The sequence below is a fragment of the Podarcis gaigeae genome, assembly GCF_964106915.1.
Source record: "Podarcis gaigeae genome assembly, chromosome: 6".
Lineage (NCBI taxonomy): Eukaryota > Metazoa > Chordata > Lepidosauria > Squamata > Lacertidae > Podarcis > Podarcis gaigeae.
Window position 1 is genome coordinate 18,550,993 of NC_139682.1, and position 17,531 is coordinate 18,568,523.

General features: G+C 42.1%; 1 protein-coding gene across 13 annotated transcripts in view; it reads left to right on the forward strand.

The window, feature by feature from the left end:
• The window catches only part of ADNP (activity dependent neuroprotector homeobox), a 48,668-nt gene that overhangs the window by 12,388 nt on the left and 18,749 nt on the right, over positions 1 to 17,531 (forward strand). For 5 of the 13 annotated variants that reach the window (XM_083744126.1, XM_083744133.1, XM_083744134.1 and 2 more), the window contains one exon: positions 1,635 to 1,711. The exons of the other annotated variants lie outside the window; for them this stretch is intronic. The gene's annotated coding sequence lies outside the window, so the exon portion shown is untranslated. The remainder of the gene's footprint in view (positions 1 to 1,634; positions 1,712 to 17,531) is intronic. 13 annotated transcript variants of the gene reach the window in all.

Here is a 17,531-nt window from a genome sequence, read left to right on the forward strand (position 1 = left end):
GGTTTTCTTTAAGTTGATAATACTCCTGCTACATAAATGCGCTACTGCATATACTGCATGTAGATATGCTAACAGTTCCGACTTCAGTCCTAAACCCTATTAATTGGAAATGTCCTCTTGTCCCCAAAAGAAAGGGGGAATCACTTGGTTGTCACCTCAGCACTAGAACTTACTTTAGGATGACCGTACTCCAACAGTTGTAAGGTTACTGTCCTTCAAAAATCTCTATGGAAATCAACTTACATTAAAAGGACAAGAAAAACTGCACTAGTTTACTACAGCCTGCTTACTACTTACAGACAAAAGCCTGTTTATTTTAAAATGTGACTGTACTTAGATGATTCTATCTATGAAATGTGTCCTTGTTGTGCTCCAGATACACCTTTATTTTGATTTTAATGACCAAGTATGTCATTATGTACAAAGTTGACTAACTTTTAGAAATACTGCAGGTCTATCCCTTCATTGCCTGGGACTGTCAACTGCATCACAGAGAGAGTTATGGAAGACTTACTGGGATGGGATAGTGCATTTGGAAGCCCTATTCGTGAACTTGGGATGAAAGAGGAGGGCATGCACACAAGCCTGGCTACAACATCCCTGCATGTGCTGGTTCCACTTCCGTCCTTTGCATGTTCAGCATGAAGATCTGAAGTGACAGTCTATCAAATAAAGGCTTTCTGATTCCAGGGAGGATTCTAAGCATGCTTGCCCAAATGCACTTAGAATCCCCTTCAGACTTCCGTGCTGAATATAGAAAGCTCTGAAGTGGAACCAGTGTGTGCAAGGATATTGGGGGCAGTTTTTGCGTCCCTCTCCGCACCTTAAACCCACAGCCATTATTCCCAAATGCGTGAATAGGATTATAGCCACCAACAAATTCTTCCTGTTGGTGCTTTCTCCGAAAGCATTGGGAATTAGTTAGCTATTAACTTAAGCATGGATAGGTTTGAGTGCTGTGAGCAACAGTGGAGAAAAGTAGAACTAAAGGCATGCTAATGTATAGAAAAAGTACAGTGGTACCTCTGGATGCGAACGGGACCCATTCCGGAGCCCCGTTCACATCCTGAAGTGAATGTAAGATGCGCGTGCACGGGTCGTGTTTCACTGCTTCTGCACGTGACGTAATTTTGAGCATCTGCACATGCACGAGCAGCAAAACCCGGAAGTAATGCGCTCCGTTACTTCCGGATCGCCGCAGAGCGCAGCCTGAAAATATTCATCCCAAAGCTACTTCAACCTGTATACGAGTCAGTGTTTTGATGAAAATCTCAATTTTTTTTTTAAAAAATTACAGGTTGAGATGCTATCCTGCTATAAACACTACTTTGGATTTTGCTTAAAATGTAGGCTAGTAATGAACAGACTGTGGCATAAGACTGATAACATTCCAATTTATTGCATGCTTAAGTGTTTAGTATGCTTATAGATGAACTCCTTGGCTTAATTTTCAACGAAGTATTTTGCTGCATTGGCAGATGTGGATTGGCTAGTGTGCTATGTTTTTGATCCAAGTAGTTACTTCTTTTAATAGTGCCACTTTCTACTGCAGTATGCTTTTAGAACTAATTGTCACAACCATAACTCTAAGGCTTACCTCACTTTAATTTTATTTAACACTTGGTTTTGTTTAGGAGGATATGAACTTTCGCCTATGCCTGTGCTGTGACCTAACATAATAGGCATAATACTCGCTGAAGTGGGAGGTTCGGTAAGGACAATGATTTTTTGGAAGCTTTTGCACAAAATGTCCTCAATAAGTCTGAAACCAAAGCACCATTAATTTTGTACATAAAATGTCTGTATTATGTGCCCTGAATAATGAAGAGAGACTTTTAAATGTTTAAGAATTGGTACTGCACCCAAGTGGTGTGTAGATGAATGGTTACTTTGGGACAGGGGTAGGCAACCTAAGGCCCGTGGCCCACAAGTGGCCCACAGGGATCGTTTAATTGGCCCACGAGCCGCCCCCGAACCGAGTCGCCCGCTCGGCAAGTCCGCACTCGCTGCGCTAAACTAGTGCAGTGCGGGGACCTGCTTTCGCGGCGCCGGAAATCACGTCTGTGCAAATGTGGACGCTGGAAATTGCGGGCTCACATGCTCATGCAATTGGCCCACGGAGGGATCCCTGCTGGAGTGAACCAGCCCTGGTGAGGTAAACCTTGCCGACCCCTGCTTTGGGACATGGGCTTTCATTGGCTATACGAAAAGCTGGCAGAGATAACTTGCTGGGAGCTAAGTAATGTGGTGCAAAAAAGAGAATTTCTGTTTCCAAAGGTTCTTGCACAAAACCAGTGGTAAAGGAGGGGTGCCACTGATGTTATATGAACTCAGGCACTGTATAAAAGATTATAACTACAAGCTATGTCACTCCAGTTATCACCATTGTTGTTGTTTTTTTATTAAATAAAAAACCTTTATTTTTCCAAATACAATGCAACCTAGAGAGTTGTAAGTAAATGAAGAATGCAACCATCTCTGACCCCAGTGTACAAAACCTTGGAACCAAAAGAAAAAGACCAACCCCAATCTTGGCAATACAATTAGGCAACAAATAGATACGGATAATACTGCTTGAAGCTGCTGAAGGTTAATCAGGGAAGCAATGAGATTAACAACCAAATTGTGAAGGAAATAATAATGCAATATTAATAGGCCATGTGGCATTATAACTCATGTCATAGTGACATAGTCTCAGTCAGTATTGTTTAACAATCCTTAAGGTTCCTTAGTTTTCAAGAAACATTGGTTTGAAATCTAGGCTGGTTCCACATATGTTGTTACTACCCTGAAATTGACAATGTATATAGAAAGTGATATGACTGGCTGAAGTTAATTAAGCAGATTTGAAAACCTATTTAGCAGCATAGTAATACTTGAGTCACCTTTATAAATAAGCAGTGTTTGAAGCCCAGATGGTTGAGTGTCTCTGAATGAAGTTCCTCTCAAAGAAGTTGCCAAGTTAATGCATTTTAAACAGAGATGTAATTGCACCTGTTCGAAAGCTTAATTGAAATGTTTCCTAGTTTGAGTTCCATATTTATGAACGAATATAAATACCTTTGCTTTCTTTTAAACTAAAGAATTCATTTTTGCATCTTCATTCACACAGATATTTTATTCCTTGTAATTAATCATTTCTCCAGAATGCTATTGGCACCAATTCATTGGGGATGTTTTCAAGATGGAAATTGCAACAAACTTTACAACAACCAACGAAGTTAGAAGGAAGCAATGTGACAAAAGTATTCTTCTCAAATGACTCCTACTGCTGCATATTCTAGAGCAGGGCATAGAATATTTATCTGTAATGACTTCTGGCGAGATACTGTTTTGCTTTTGTAGACTTTGGAAACTACTGTGGTACCTCGGGTTAAGAACTTAATTCGTTCTGGAGGTCCGTTCTTAACCTGAAACTGTTCTTAACCTGAGGTACCACTTTAGCTAATGGGGCCTCCCGCTGCCACCGTGCGATTTCTGTTCTCATCCTGAAGCAAAGTTCTTAACCCAAGGTACTATTTCTGGGTTAGCAGAGCCTGTAACCTGAAGCATCTGTAACCTGAAGCGTCTGTAACCCAAAGTACCACTGTAACTAACTTAGTTGGTTTCTAAAGTGCTACTGGAAGGAATTATTTTATTTTATTTTGTTTTGTTTCGACATTTAAAAGGACATAGACTATTACATTAGGCAAAGGCCTAGTTGAAGAGGAAAGTTTTCACCTGGCACCTAAAGATGTGTAATAAAGGCACCATATGAACTTCCTCCAGAAGAGCATTCCACAAATGTAGAGCAACTGCAGAAAAGGCCTGTTCTCGTGTTGCCACCCTCTGGTTCTCTCGTGGAGGAGACACACAAAGAAAGGCCTCATACGATGATTGCAGGGTCTGGATAGGTTCATAAGGGGAGAGGCAGTCCTTGAGGTATTGCGGTCCTGAGCGGTTTAAAGCTTTATAGCTCAAAAACACCCCCTTGAATTGGGCCCGGAAACTAATTGGCAGCCAGTGCAGTTGCACCAAGACTGGCATCATATGCTTGACGACTCTTAACGACTGCAATAGGTCTTACAGGAAAAAGCAAGGGGTGAGAAGGTGAAAAATGGCTTTGTCATGTATACTGAGATAAGAATCCAAGGTCTTTGTTCAGACCAGGTCTCTCCATGGTTTTAAGTTTGGTGATACTTATCTTATTATACATGACAAAGCCATTTTTCACCTTCTCACCCCTTGCTTTTTCCTGTAAGACCTATTGCAGTCGTTAAGAGTCGTCAACAGGCTCATCACAGCTATCTGCCAATCACCCATTCCCACCACCCTTCTGAGTAATACCCCTCCCCACCTTCTCACTATATAGAAGGGTCTGGAAACTTCTGTTTCAGTGTATCTGAAGAAGTGTGCATGCACACGAAAGCTCTTACCAAGAACTAACTTAGTTGGTCTTTAAGGTGCTACTGGAAGGAATTTTTTTGTTTTGACTATGGCAGACCAACACGGCTACCTATCTGTAACTGAAACATTTACCTGTGAGAGTTTATTTCCTGAAATGTAATCCCATGCTGTTACAGGAATGTGTACATGAACAGCTAATGTAGTTCCTTGCCATGAGTTTGTTGTCCTGGGCAACAGTAACATGTGAATGAACTATAACATTAGCTCTTATCTTTGCATTTGTTCTTGTACATGTTCCTGGAACTGTGGGAAAGCAACTGCAGTGCTCCTGTAAGTAAGTGTGAATTGAATCTTGGTGGACTGCTTAAAATGGTATGACTAAAGGAAATAAAATGCAAGTAGGACTTGAGGCTGCTTCCTCTTCCTGCACCGCCAAGATTATTATTAGTGTCCCGTGGTGGTGCTGGGCTCAGGAGTGGAGGATGACATTGGAGTGGGTGCTGAAACCAGGGAACAGAGATTGGAGAAGGCCTGTACTTAGCCTCTCCCAGGACTCCTATCTACCCTCTTCCCTCCAGGAAAGAGGAGCACAGCAATGGGAGGGCATTAGCCCACCGCCAAGGGGGAAGAACCAGTCTCGAGGGGACGGTACAGCCTGGTTGCCCAGGACCCGGAATTGCTCCTGTTACTGGGAACAGACACGTCCTCCCAAATGCAGTGCTCCTCTGACTAGGCTTACCTAAACTATTATAATCTGAATTGGGGCAACTGGAAAACTATCTAGTACTAGATCACTAAGCATCTACTAAAGTGTCAAATTATGCAGCATGAAAAATAATTATCTCTTGTCTATCCTGAAACTGATAGGAGATTCATTATGCAGTATGAAGAATAATTATCTCTTGTCTATCCTGAAACTGATAGAAGATTCAAGGTAGGCAAGAGATCATTCTTGTTCCGACTGCATAATTTGACAATGGCCACATCCAGGAAATGGCTAAGCCAGTTGCGGGTAGGTGATGGGTCTCAAACCCTCAGTGAGTCAGGGATGTGCCCTGCATGGAAAGACAGGTTCTGATGAATTGAGCAGACAAGACCAATAGCGGGCCAAATGGTCAAGAAGGCGGTTTCAGCATGTGCTATAGAAGGAAGTGAGGGGCAGATGGGGCATGTCAGATGGGAAGGTAGCCCACCTAGGAGAAGTAAAACCTCCGCTGCCCTGTTGGCTATACTCATTTGTGAGAAAGGCTTCAGGAGTAAACCCTGAGAAACAATCCTGGCAGGCTGTGTGATTCTTCATTGGTTTGACTTCACCCCAGAAGCACACTCCATTGTGTCTTGAGACAGACAGATGCCAACAACAGGTACCAGTTGCCCCAGTTGAGATTATAGTAGTTCAGGTAAGACAAGCTGAATAAATGAATAAGGATGGGAAACACACTGTCATATAGAATAAGAAAGTTGGGTAGGGTACTGAAGGATAAACAAAGGACAGGCTGAACATATGCCACCAAACTCTTGCTAATTAATATTCAGAAAACTGAACAAAAGCAGCTGCTTTTGACATTTTGTTACCCATCCCTGTGAGCACTCTGATTAGAAAGGGTTGGGTGAAATTCTAGCCTTTGATTGGAAGCTAGAGTAGCCATTGAGTAAACTGTAGGTCCCCTCCTCACCTCCCAGGCAATTTCCTTATGTGGTAGTGTTTTCCTTTTTTGCAAGCCTTTGAGACCAGGCTGTTTGGCTTTCTCAGAGAGCATTTTGAGCTCCAGATTGGTTCAGAATAACTCACTTCAGACCAGGTCTGAATCACTGCAAATCGGCTCAATTAGGTTCAGAATTTGTGATTCATCCAGAGTGGTCTCACAGTCCCAGTTACTATGTCCCAGTTGAGAAAAATGGCTATTCTTGAAGAGTGAACCTCAGTTTCCGTGCTGGTGTTTGTCTTTTAGTTTGTAGCTGTAATCTTGATTGAAACACATATTTATTAAATTGGAATAAACTGGAAAAGTTTATATTATGAAATGCAAGCTATGTGTCTGGTTTACTGTTTAATAAGTTGATTTCCAGAGGGGTAGCTCCGATAGATGAGGTTTGTCTGCTTCTTTTAAGGTGTGGTGAAGTGCAGCACAGTGACAGGCTCTGCTTTACTAAAACAATTTTAGGTATCAATCTGTAATGATATGATATGGCTATATTTAGGATTTAGAGCATTGTGGCCTTATTTATGCAGTTATGCTGTTCAGGTGTTTCTGGGTCCGCCTTTTGATGATACCAACTATTATGTATAAACTGATTTTAAACCGAGTAAAGAACTGAACTGCTTTTTATGTTGCTTTTCCATGGGAGGTTATTACAACATTTGTTTCCAGATAAACACAGGAAGTAGTGGAAGGAAAGCACTTGCTGTGATAAACTGTTCTTAACCAGCCAGCACAGTCTGCAATTCAGTGTTTCATGTTCTGACACCCACAGTCTAGTAGTTGTCTGTCGGCAGGAGCCGCAGACGGTTTCCCCCTAAGAAATTCAGTCCAATTAATAGTATTAGATTAAAGCTGCATACTCTCTAGTGCTTGTTTTGTTGTGTCAGTTCATTCTTGCTTTTCTCTTAACAACTGTTTGTGGTTTCCTGTATCATAATGAATGTGGGAGGACAATGTCACTATCTTACCTCTATTAGCTTGGTCTAAATGTTGGGATGAAAAATTCCTGCCAGTTTTATGGTGCAGAGAAATTCAAAGGGGAATTCAAGAAAGTAGAGACAAAGTCCCCCTGTTTTGTAATACTGAAGCGTGGGGTCACTCATTGAAACGGATAGAAGGTTTAGGATACACAAGAGATAATTTTTCACACTGCATAATTTGACAGTTGAATTGATTTGTAGCCATCTGATAACACATAGTTTTCCAGTTGTCTCAGTCATGACTATAATAGTTGAAAAGTCCCTAGTCAGGCTGTTCTGACCTTATAGTCTCTGCTGTAGTTTTGAGGGTGAAATTATCCTGAGGAAGTCTTGCACTGAAGAAGTGAAATTCTCTAACCTCAGGGTGCATTTGTTTTGAATGCAAATTGGTCCTTTTAAAACCCCTATGTGCACATTGCAGCTTGGGTATGTTGCTTGAGTCACCTATGTACTTCAGTCTCTGAGGTCCAGTAATGAAATTTATTTATTTAGGGTTTTTTATACTGCTTTTGAAGCTTGTTTACATAATAAATGACAGCTTAAAACTATGTTTCAGTAAAGTTGTTTCAGAGTCTCCTCAAGGGATGGGCTTTCACATGCAGATCTTTCAGACTCACCAGATTGTCTACACAGATTCTGGCTGTCTTGGACAGCAGTCCTCTCAAGAAATACCCAATCGTACCCCCAAATCAAATCTGGAGGCAGATCAGACAATTTGCAAGGGATTTCTCCTGCCACACAGCTCTTTTTTTCAGGTGGAAGAAATCTGTCACATTCTCCACCCTCCAAAAATGATTATGAAATAATTTCTTTTAAAATGGACAAAAATTATAAGACTAAGTTTTCAAATACTTACTGCACCAAAATGTTTTCTAAAACTGTGTAACAAGAAGTCTTGTGTAAGATGATGTACAGTATCAGATTATTGCAATTCCTATACATTGAGGACAAATTGGCCATGCCTACTTTAAACCATAGTTCCCTGTTAAACATCTGCAACAGGGAACCATGGCTTATCATTTATTTACTAACAAGGACCTTAAAAGCAGTTCTATCCTAGTTTGAAGTTGTTACTAGTAAACTGTCCCACAGCTCTTTATTTTAGACATAGTATGCAAGAAGAAATGCATGGGCTAGCTTATTAAACCAGAAACTATTTAGCCAGAAATATTACAAATGAATAGGCCTATTATTTTCTTCAGGTCAGATCCAGAGAACCATGGCTGAATTTCCACACAGAAATTTACCTTCCTAATTCACAAGTGATGGGATTGAGAATTAGGAGAAATCTGTTTTGCTTATGGGATGCGGGTGGCACTGTGGGTTAAACCACAGAGCCTAGAACTTGCTGATCAGAAGGTCTGCAGTTCGAATCCCCGCAATGGGGTGAGCTCCCGTTGTTTGGTCCCTGCTCCTGCCAACCTAGCAGTTTGAAAGCACGTCAAAGTGCAAGTAGATAGATAGGTACCACTCCGGTGGGAAGGTAAACGGCGTTTCCGTGCGCTGCTCTGGTTTGCCAGAAGCGGCTTAGTCATGAGCCGGAAGCTGTACGCCCGCTCCCTCGGCCAATAAAGCGAGATGAGCGCCGCAACCCCAGAGTCGGCCACGACTGGACCTAATGGTCAGGGGTCCCTTTACCTTTATTTTGCTTATGCAAAGGAGTTTTTGTTAAAAATATGTGCTCCTGAAATGAAGTTGAATGAATTTGGTTTCCCGTTCTTTTATTTTCGGCTTGCTGTGGCAATTTCTGAAATACCTTAATCAAGCACTTAAAGATTGCTCCTTTAATAGTTTGTAATGTTTCAGGTATAATATGAAATGCTTATAAAAAGAAAAAGTAATCCATATAGGGCCTTAACAACTATTTAGGCTGGTTCCTAAGTAATATAATGAAGCTACACTTTAATTTAAGATTTACAAGCTCACCCAGTCCAACTGACCATTGAACAGTTTTGTGGCTGGCTTTATTCCAGCTCTTACCTAAGTAGGCAATAGTTGTTAGTGCCTACATAAGGTCAGAAATCATTACTATGTAAACAGTATAGCTTATGAAAGATTATCAAAGCGTCACTATGAAAATATTAACAACTTTGTATTTGTTGAAATTGGTTCTTTTTTTTGCAGGCAATACCTATTATCTAATTGCACTACTATTGTGAGTATTACTAATGTAAGCAGAATGCCTACTAACAGGCAAAAGTAAATGACTTCTAATTACATATGTGCAGTGCAATCCTATGCATGTTTGCTATTAGCGAGAGCTGGTTGTTGTGTGATAAGAGTGTCAAACCTAGGACCTGGGAGAGTTTCAAATCCCCACTTAGCCATGAAGCTCATTATGTGATCTTGGACTAGTTACTGCTTCTCACCCTGGCCTACTTTACAGAGTTGTTGTGTGGATTAAATGAGGAGGGGGAGAACCATGCAATGCCACATTGAACTCCTTGGAGAAAAAAAGTGGGATATAAAGATAAGAAACAAGCAAGACTTACTCCCAAGTGTATTTAGGATTTCATCCTCAACGTTATGTACAGAATCAAATTAAAGGTAAAGGTAAAGGTACCCCTGCCCGTACGGGCCAGTCTTGACAGACTCTGGGGTTGGTGCGCCCATCTCACTCAAGAGGCCGGGGGCCAGCGCTGTCCGGAGACACTTCCGGGTCACGTGGCCAGCGTGACATCGCTGCTCTGGCGAGCCAGAGCCGCACACAGAAACGCCGTTTACCTTCCCGCTAGTAAGCGGTCCCTATTTATCTACTTGCACCAGGGGGTGCTTTCGAACTGCTAGGTTGGCAGGCGCTGGGACCGAATGACGGGAGCGCACCCCGCCGCAGGGATTCGAACCGCTGACCTTTCGATCGGCAAGCCCTAGGCACTGAGGCTTTTACCCACAGCGCCACCTGCGTCCCTTACAGAATCAAATTACAAACAATATAAAACATTCAAAGACAAAAACACATAGTGAAAACAGCGAAAATAGTGAAAACTATGTTCATAGTTTCATCTGGTTTGGTAAGAACGCATGAAAACTGGGAGTTGGTTGATTATTTATTTATGTATTATCATTGTAAAACTTCTGTACCAGTGTATGCACTTTAAGTAGTGATCAGGTCCACCCCCCCCCCCCATATGGAATTGATTGATTGAAACCTGAATTATAAAATTGAGAAGCAAAATTGGTGACAGAGACCATGCATTTGGCACCAGTAAGTCTCTTGCGAGAGGCTGTTCATAACTTTGGTGCCACCACCAAAGAAGGCCCTAGTTGCCAGCCACCTCACTTCATTTGGGAGAGGCCCTCAGAGCAGCATGTCTGACTAAGATCTTAAGGATTGGGTAGGTATATTTGGGAAAAGGATGATATTTCAAGCAGCCTGGCTGTTAGGCATTGCAGCAGGGATGGGGAACCTTTGGCTCCCCAGATGTTAGATTACCACTGGCATCATTCCTGGCTCTTGAATACATTGGCTAGAGTTGATGGGAGCTGGAGTTCCATAACATCTAGAAGACCACAGATTCCTCACCCCTGCGTTAAGGGCTTTGAAGGTTAAAACCAGTTCTTTAAAACGGTGCCCACAAACTGACTACAAGACATTGCAGCTGGCAAAGCAAAGGGAAAATCTACTGTCTTGTGACTTTGAGCAAGTTGCTCAGTTTCGGTTTCCCCTTTTGTAAACGAAAGAGCTCTATACAGGAATAAATATAAGTGGAGATCAGCAAACTCTTGTATATTTGTGTGTTTACAGGCTTGTTCCCGGTTATACGGACCTAGATTTGAAACAATAAAACTGCTAGCACATTTGCAGAGCTAAGCAGAGACTGGTATGGTTTCAAATTAAATGGAGGTCTGTTAGAGATTACTGCATTGCCCGGGGGGGGGGGGGGGTTGGACTAGATGACCCTTGGAGGTACCTCCCAACTCTACAATTCTGTGATTCTAGGAAGGTACTAATTTCCACTCGTTTCTTCAACGTTTTCAAAATAATTGTCTCCCTGACCTCTCTTAACGACAGTATGTGGAATCCAGTTGGTGCCCTTGTACACATGGAAGGGCTTTTGGTTCAGTGGAGACATCTATTAATGGAATATGTCAGGGCACCTTCTGCCAAGTTTCCCTTGCCCGTGACTCCGCAGTGCCCACTGCCCCTGCAAATCAGCACCACAGAGTTGGGGGGGACCATCCAGAATATGTTGGGAGGTGGTATGGAGAGCAGCAGGGGAATGGGGGAAATCAGCAGAAATCTCCTGTGCTCTCCTGTTAGCTGGATCACCTCTGCTGGATCAAAAGCCTGTCTGTGAATGCAAGATTACAGATTGGATTCCTCCCAGTGGGAACTAATTGGACCTGGATGGTGCCAGAACAACATTTTAAATAGGAATTGAATTGAAACTTTAGGTGGTTTCTTGAGAAATCATTTAGTATGTGGCCTTGTAGCTGTTATAACTACCTGTCTTAAAACAGCTCCATTTTCCCTCGGCGTTGTGTGATTATTGTGTGATTAAAGCTTTTCTTACCAGGAATGTTCCATGACAGACAAGTAGCTGAACCAAGCCATTACCCAAGATGCTTCATTTCAATCCGATGAAGCTAGAATTCTCAGAACTATTTCAGGCAATGCAGCCTACCTACCCGAGGCTACTATTTTGTTGAATTGATCTGATTTTTTTTAAGTGCAATTTTTAAAAAATGTTTTTCCTTCTGTTGTTTTTTTAAAATTATTATTCATTATAATAAGGTCCCGGGATGGGTTACAACAATTAAAAATACAGTTTAAAGTGGTTTAAAAACATGCAATTAAACAATTGCAAAAAGTAGGGTTAGTCCTGAAAATAAACATCTCATTGTCAAAAGCCAGGGTAAAGAGAAGCATCTTCAGCATTGCCAGACACTCCTCTGGGTCAAGGAGTCCTACAGTTTTGAGGCTGCCACAGAGAATGCTCTCATCAGGACTACCACCATCTTGAGAGTGTCAGAACCACCACTGCCATTTTTAGTACCTGAGATGGTCTGTAAAGAAGGAGGCTACTTTTAATGAACCATCTCATTTAGATCTATGGAGACATCCTTGCTACAACCCATTATCTGAAGTTGTCTTTGAAAATATACATAAGATCATGTCTAACTGCAAAAATAATGTTGAAATGTATAAATTAATGGTGGTTGATGTGCTGAGCATTGCCAATTCAAGAAACATTCGAATCTGCCTTGTACTTTTAAGACCATTGATCCATCTAGCCCAGTATTCCCTTGCTCTGATTGGCTGTAGTTCTCTTTGTTTTTCCCCAGTCACTGCTACCTGAAATTCTTTAAGAGGAGATGCTAGAGATATCTGCCCAGCACTTGCCATAACCTAGAATAGATGGATTGAAGAAACACTGGCACTTCTTTTCAGTACAGAAATAATGATCTGCTGATAGATCTAGCCCAGAATTCTCTGCTCTGACTGGTAGCATCTCTCCAAGATGCTAAGCAAAGACCAAAGTCAGTAGAGCATGAGACTCTCAGGGTTGTGGGTTAAGCCCCACATTGGGCAAAAGATTCCTGCATTGCAGGGGGTTGGACTAGGTGACTGTTGTGGGCCCTTCCAACTCTACAGTTCTTTGATTATGCTCATAGTGGTATCAGGACTCAGCTATGCAACTCAGCGTTGTGGCCCCTTCCAACTGCACAATCCTATGATTCTTAGCTCTGCTTACCTGAGATCCTTGTTTTTTTTTTTAAAAAAATAATTTTATTAAGGTTTTCCAAATTAAAACAAATCAAAACAAATTAAATCCAATCTATAAACTTTTTGCCAATAACTAGGACTTCCCCTCCCTACCCCCTCTTGTGTTCCAAATCTTCCAAATAAGCAATTAAATTCAACAAGTTCTTATCCCCAAATTACACTCTTCATCAATAACCCAATTTATCCAAATTCTCATCCCCTAAGATCGATCTATATCCTTCCACGAGTTTCCCCCTTTCAAACATAATACAGATGAAAATAAGATAAATATGAATAATAATTTTACAGCCTTTGGATTCCAATTTTCCCTCCCCTCCTTCCCCTTTGCGTTTCACCTATCCCTCCACTTCTAACATCTTCCTGGAGTTCCCACATTACACTATGTCCCTCAGGTTCTTTGCCAGTCTTTAATTACGGATGTCCAATCGTAGAAGGAGTCTATCAAATAAGGGCCCATTTCTTCTATCCAGGTTTTTATATCCAGGAGTAAAAACTCCAATTTTGTATCCATAAGCTTGTCAAACCTGAATATCCCAAATGTTCCCCCAGTTCTGTCCAGTTCTTGTTATTTCCTTGTTCTTGTCAATCATTCTCCTCCTTTTTATTTCTCTGTTCTCCCACAAAAATGTTCTTTTTCCAAAAGTTTCTAGTGTCTCTGCAGAGGCTTGTTATTCATGAAGCAAAGCATTGCATCATGTTCCTTTCATTTTCCAACAAATAGTTCCATTGTTTCCTGTAGTATGTAGACCTCTGTAGACAAAATAATGTTCCATTCCTGCAGTTTCCCAGGAGATTAAAAGTTCCATTCAACTGTTCAGATTTCCTGTGAAAAACACATGCAGTATCCCTCAGCTCCTCTAGGTGGATTGCAGTAACAAAGTTCCCTTCCAGAGTCACATCCACCAGTCCAAGTAACTTGTTGACCGATATTTAAAACAATTTGTATTCAATTTATAACAAATATAACCGGCAAAGTCCTCATAACAAAGTCTCTATTTTAATCTTCCTTTTTGACAGCTCTTTGACAGCTGTCAAAACCTCCATCACTTTTCTCCAGGCAGTTTCACGAAACGCTCCAGGGATTCCGGGGGGGTTACTTTTTTTAAAAAAAAACAATTCCACTTTTCTCCTCCAGCTCAATCTTATAATTTTCCCTCGCGAAGTTGCTGATTCGGCAAGATAAGGTTACACTCGATCTTAGTTGTCCAGTCCTTTGTTTTGGCTCTTCTACAATTTAGGGGTGGGCTGACTTCCTTTTTTCCACCTCCCCCGTTCGCTCCGAATTTTAAAAATTTATCCCCTTTTTTTTAGTCCATATTCCAATTACTCACGGGTTCTTCTTTAGAGCCGAATTTTCAATAGAAGAAGTCAGCGCTCTCCGCCGGATGGCATGCGGCTGCGCTCGGCAGGGATAGCAGAGAACTCAAAGCACCACGCTTCTCCCCGGCACCCGATCCGTAGCCTTTAAAAAGGCTCCTTCACGAGTCGGGAGGGCGCTAACGGTGCCAGCCGAGTCTCCATGTCCACGGCCTCACTCTGGCCGTGGTTTTTAAGGGTCCCCGCATCGCCGGTGCGGTAGGACCCAGCCCCTGCCAAGCCGGCTCCCTCCGGAGCTCGGAGGGAGCCCGCCATTCGGCGATGGCGCCGACCCGGAAGTCCTCAGCTTACCTGAGATCCTTGGATGCGGGTAGTGCTGTGGGTTAAACCACAGAGCCTAGAACTTGCTGATCAGAAGGTTGGCGATTCGAATCCCTGCGACCGGGTGAGCTCCCGTCGCTGCTCCTGTCAACCTAGCAGTTTGAAAGCATGTCAAAGTGCAAGTAGATAAATAGGTACCGCTCCGGCGGGAAGGTAAACGGCGCTTCCATGTGCTGCTCTGGTTTGCCAGAAGCGGCTTAGTCATGCTGGCCACATGACCCCGAAGCTGTACGCCGGCTCCCTCGGCCAATAAAGAGAGATGAGCGCCGCAACCCCAGAGTCAGTCACGACTGGACCTAATAGCCAGGGGCCCCTTTAACTTTACCTTTACCTGAGATCCTATGTTCTGAATATGCTGTTAGAGAGCTTTCACACAAATTTGATTAAATACTGTAAATTTGTGTAGCTCTTTCAGTAGTATTACATACAAAATAGGAAATTTAATGGGTTTTTATGGAGAAATGGGGACTACAATTATATTATTTCTACCACTTGAGTTTATCACTCTGGGAATTTTGATGACCCCCCCATTCTCAAACCTTAATATTTCTCAGCATTAGCAGATACTGACCCTCAATATTTTTTTCTCACTGGGTATTTTTTTAGAGACTATTCAGTCCTCAGATGAGGTGGGTAGGCTGCTTAGTCTTTTCCATACACCTCTTCAGATGAATCAGTGTCTCCTTGGGTAAGGTGTGTATTGTTTCAAACATTTTCTTTGAATTAATGAGAAAAGAAATTGCATTAGAAAATTATTGCAGAGGAGAGAAGATTTCATTGAAATTCTCATGGGCAGTGGGTGTAGGGATTTTGTTAAACTTGCCTGTTATCTGAGTTTGCCAAAGGGTGTTAGCGTCATTCTAAAAATCATCTTTCTAGTACATTGGTACCTCGGGTTAAGTACTTAATTCGTTCCGGAGGTCCGTTCTTACCCTGAAACTGTTCTTAACCTGAAGCACCACTTTAGCTAATGGGGCCTCCTGCTGCCGCCAGAGTACAATTTCTGTTTTCATCCTGAAGCAAAGTTCTTAACCCGAGGTACTATTTCTGGGTTAGCGGAGTCTGTAACCTGAAGTGTATGTAACCTGAAGCATATGTAACCCGAGGTACCACTGTAGTCTGCACTCTGCAGCCCTCCTGTGTCCTGGCACTTTAATTAAAAGTTAGGGGAAGACTGTCTCCTGCCATGAATTATTTTCAGATCAGGAAGCGTGGACAGCCAGGAAGGCTGTGGAGTTTGGGAGAAATTTATACAGTTGGGAAGTGGGACCACTCTTGCCCCCTTGTAACGATAAGGTAAGCTCAAAATCCTACATGGTCCTCTTTCACAAAGGAAGAACGCTTTTGGGAAATTGGAGGTGAGATTTCAGCGTAGCACTTGTTTCTGGGCCTTCTTCACTAGCGGATGGTAACATCCTCATTTTGCCCGGGTGTCCTCTGAGAATGTCACACACAGCCATGTTTGTTGGCAGACCAATGTTTCATTCTGCTTCACCATTGGCAGCATTAATGGTTCTTCTACCAGAAGTCATAAGGTACAGGAACAGTAGCAGAAGAGGAACTTGCAGGAATAGGAAGGCTCTGGGAACTCATTGCTACAAAGAAGTATGTGACTAGTTGTTTATGTATCTAAAGGATGGTTCCTTTTCAAATGGGTCCTGGAGAAGATGCAGAAATCAGCAGTCTAGGGTGATAAATACTGATATTTGATCTCTTAGAGAGAATTATTGGAAAAATAGCAGTCTGTGATCCCTGACCAAAAGCCTAACATACTTTGCACACGAGCTGCTTTAGTCAAATGGACTTCCTCTTGTTTTAGTTCCATGTGAAGCTACTTATGATGCTTAAATGTTGCCTTGCTGGATTAGATCGAAGGTCTACTTAGGCTAGCTCACTAACTCCAGCCTTTTAAGTATCTGAGTTCTAATATTTTGAGGTGCTAGAAGTCAGTTCTTTACTACAGGGTTCCCGAACTTGAATATCTAGCTTCTTCCATCATCCCTTGCTAGCAGGACCAGTGGTCCAGGATGGTGGGAATGATAGTCCAAAAACAGCTGGAGACCCAGGTTTGGGAAGGCCTGCTATACTCCACATAGTTTTGTCAGTCTTAACACGCAACCCTTAATCATTCCCTCTTTTCCACTTCTAGTACTAGCCTTAGTATATTACGGACCCAATTTTCAGTATCACTGTATTCAGTTTCACTGTCCCATTTTCTGTCCCTCATTTTAAGGAGCAAAAGCATTCTCCACTGGAATTAGGAAATGCACGGGCATCAAAAGGAAAACCTTATAGTCTTTTTATTGTAAACTTCCCATCTTCATGATTCTTTTAGTCTCTCCCCTCCCCCACACACACTTTGTCCCTTCTCCACTCTGGTACTTGAGATACGGCAACATGATACTACAAATGTGGGCATGACGGGCACATAACACTGTTAGGATGGTAGTTTTCTTTTAATTTTTTTCCCTTATTCTCTCCCCCCCTTTTTACTACCAAAGCTCATTAATGAGATACCTAATGAACTTTGTATTATAACCTCCATATTTTTCCATGTGGCTGTAGCCTCTTTTAAATCCTCTTCAGAATATTTGTATTTAGGATATTGTCTCTCTCAACATCATTTAGACCAGGGATTTCCAGCCCAGCAAGCTCCGGGTTGCAGGCCTTTGTGCGTTTTTGCTGGGGTGGAGAGGCTTGAAATATAATAATAATAATAATAATAATAATAATAATAATAATAGGCACTTCCTATTATGATGGGAGAGATGCATGTTTGGTTGTGTAAATGTGAACATAAAAAAGAGGCTGTGGGATCAGGTCAATGATCTATCTAGTCATTATGGGAATCCGCAAGCAGGATTTGAGCACAAGGGCACTCTTCCCCTTCTGTTATGAAGTGTATGTGTGAGAGAGATACTTGTGTGTCTGTGGTGTGTATGTATACAGTTAGTGTGTGTAAGGAGGAGTGGGTTAGCCACCTTGTGCGTTTTTTTTCCTCCTGGGGAATGCTCCCTGATATTAGACAGCAGTGGA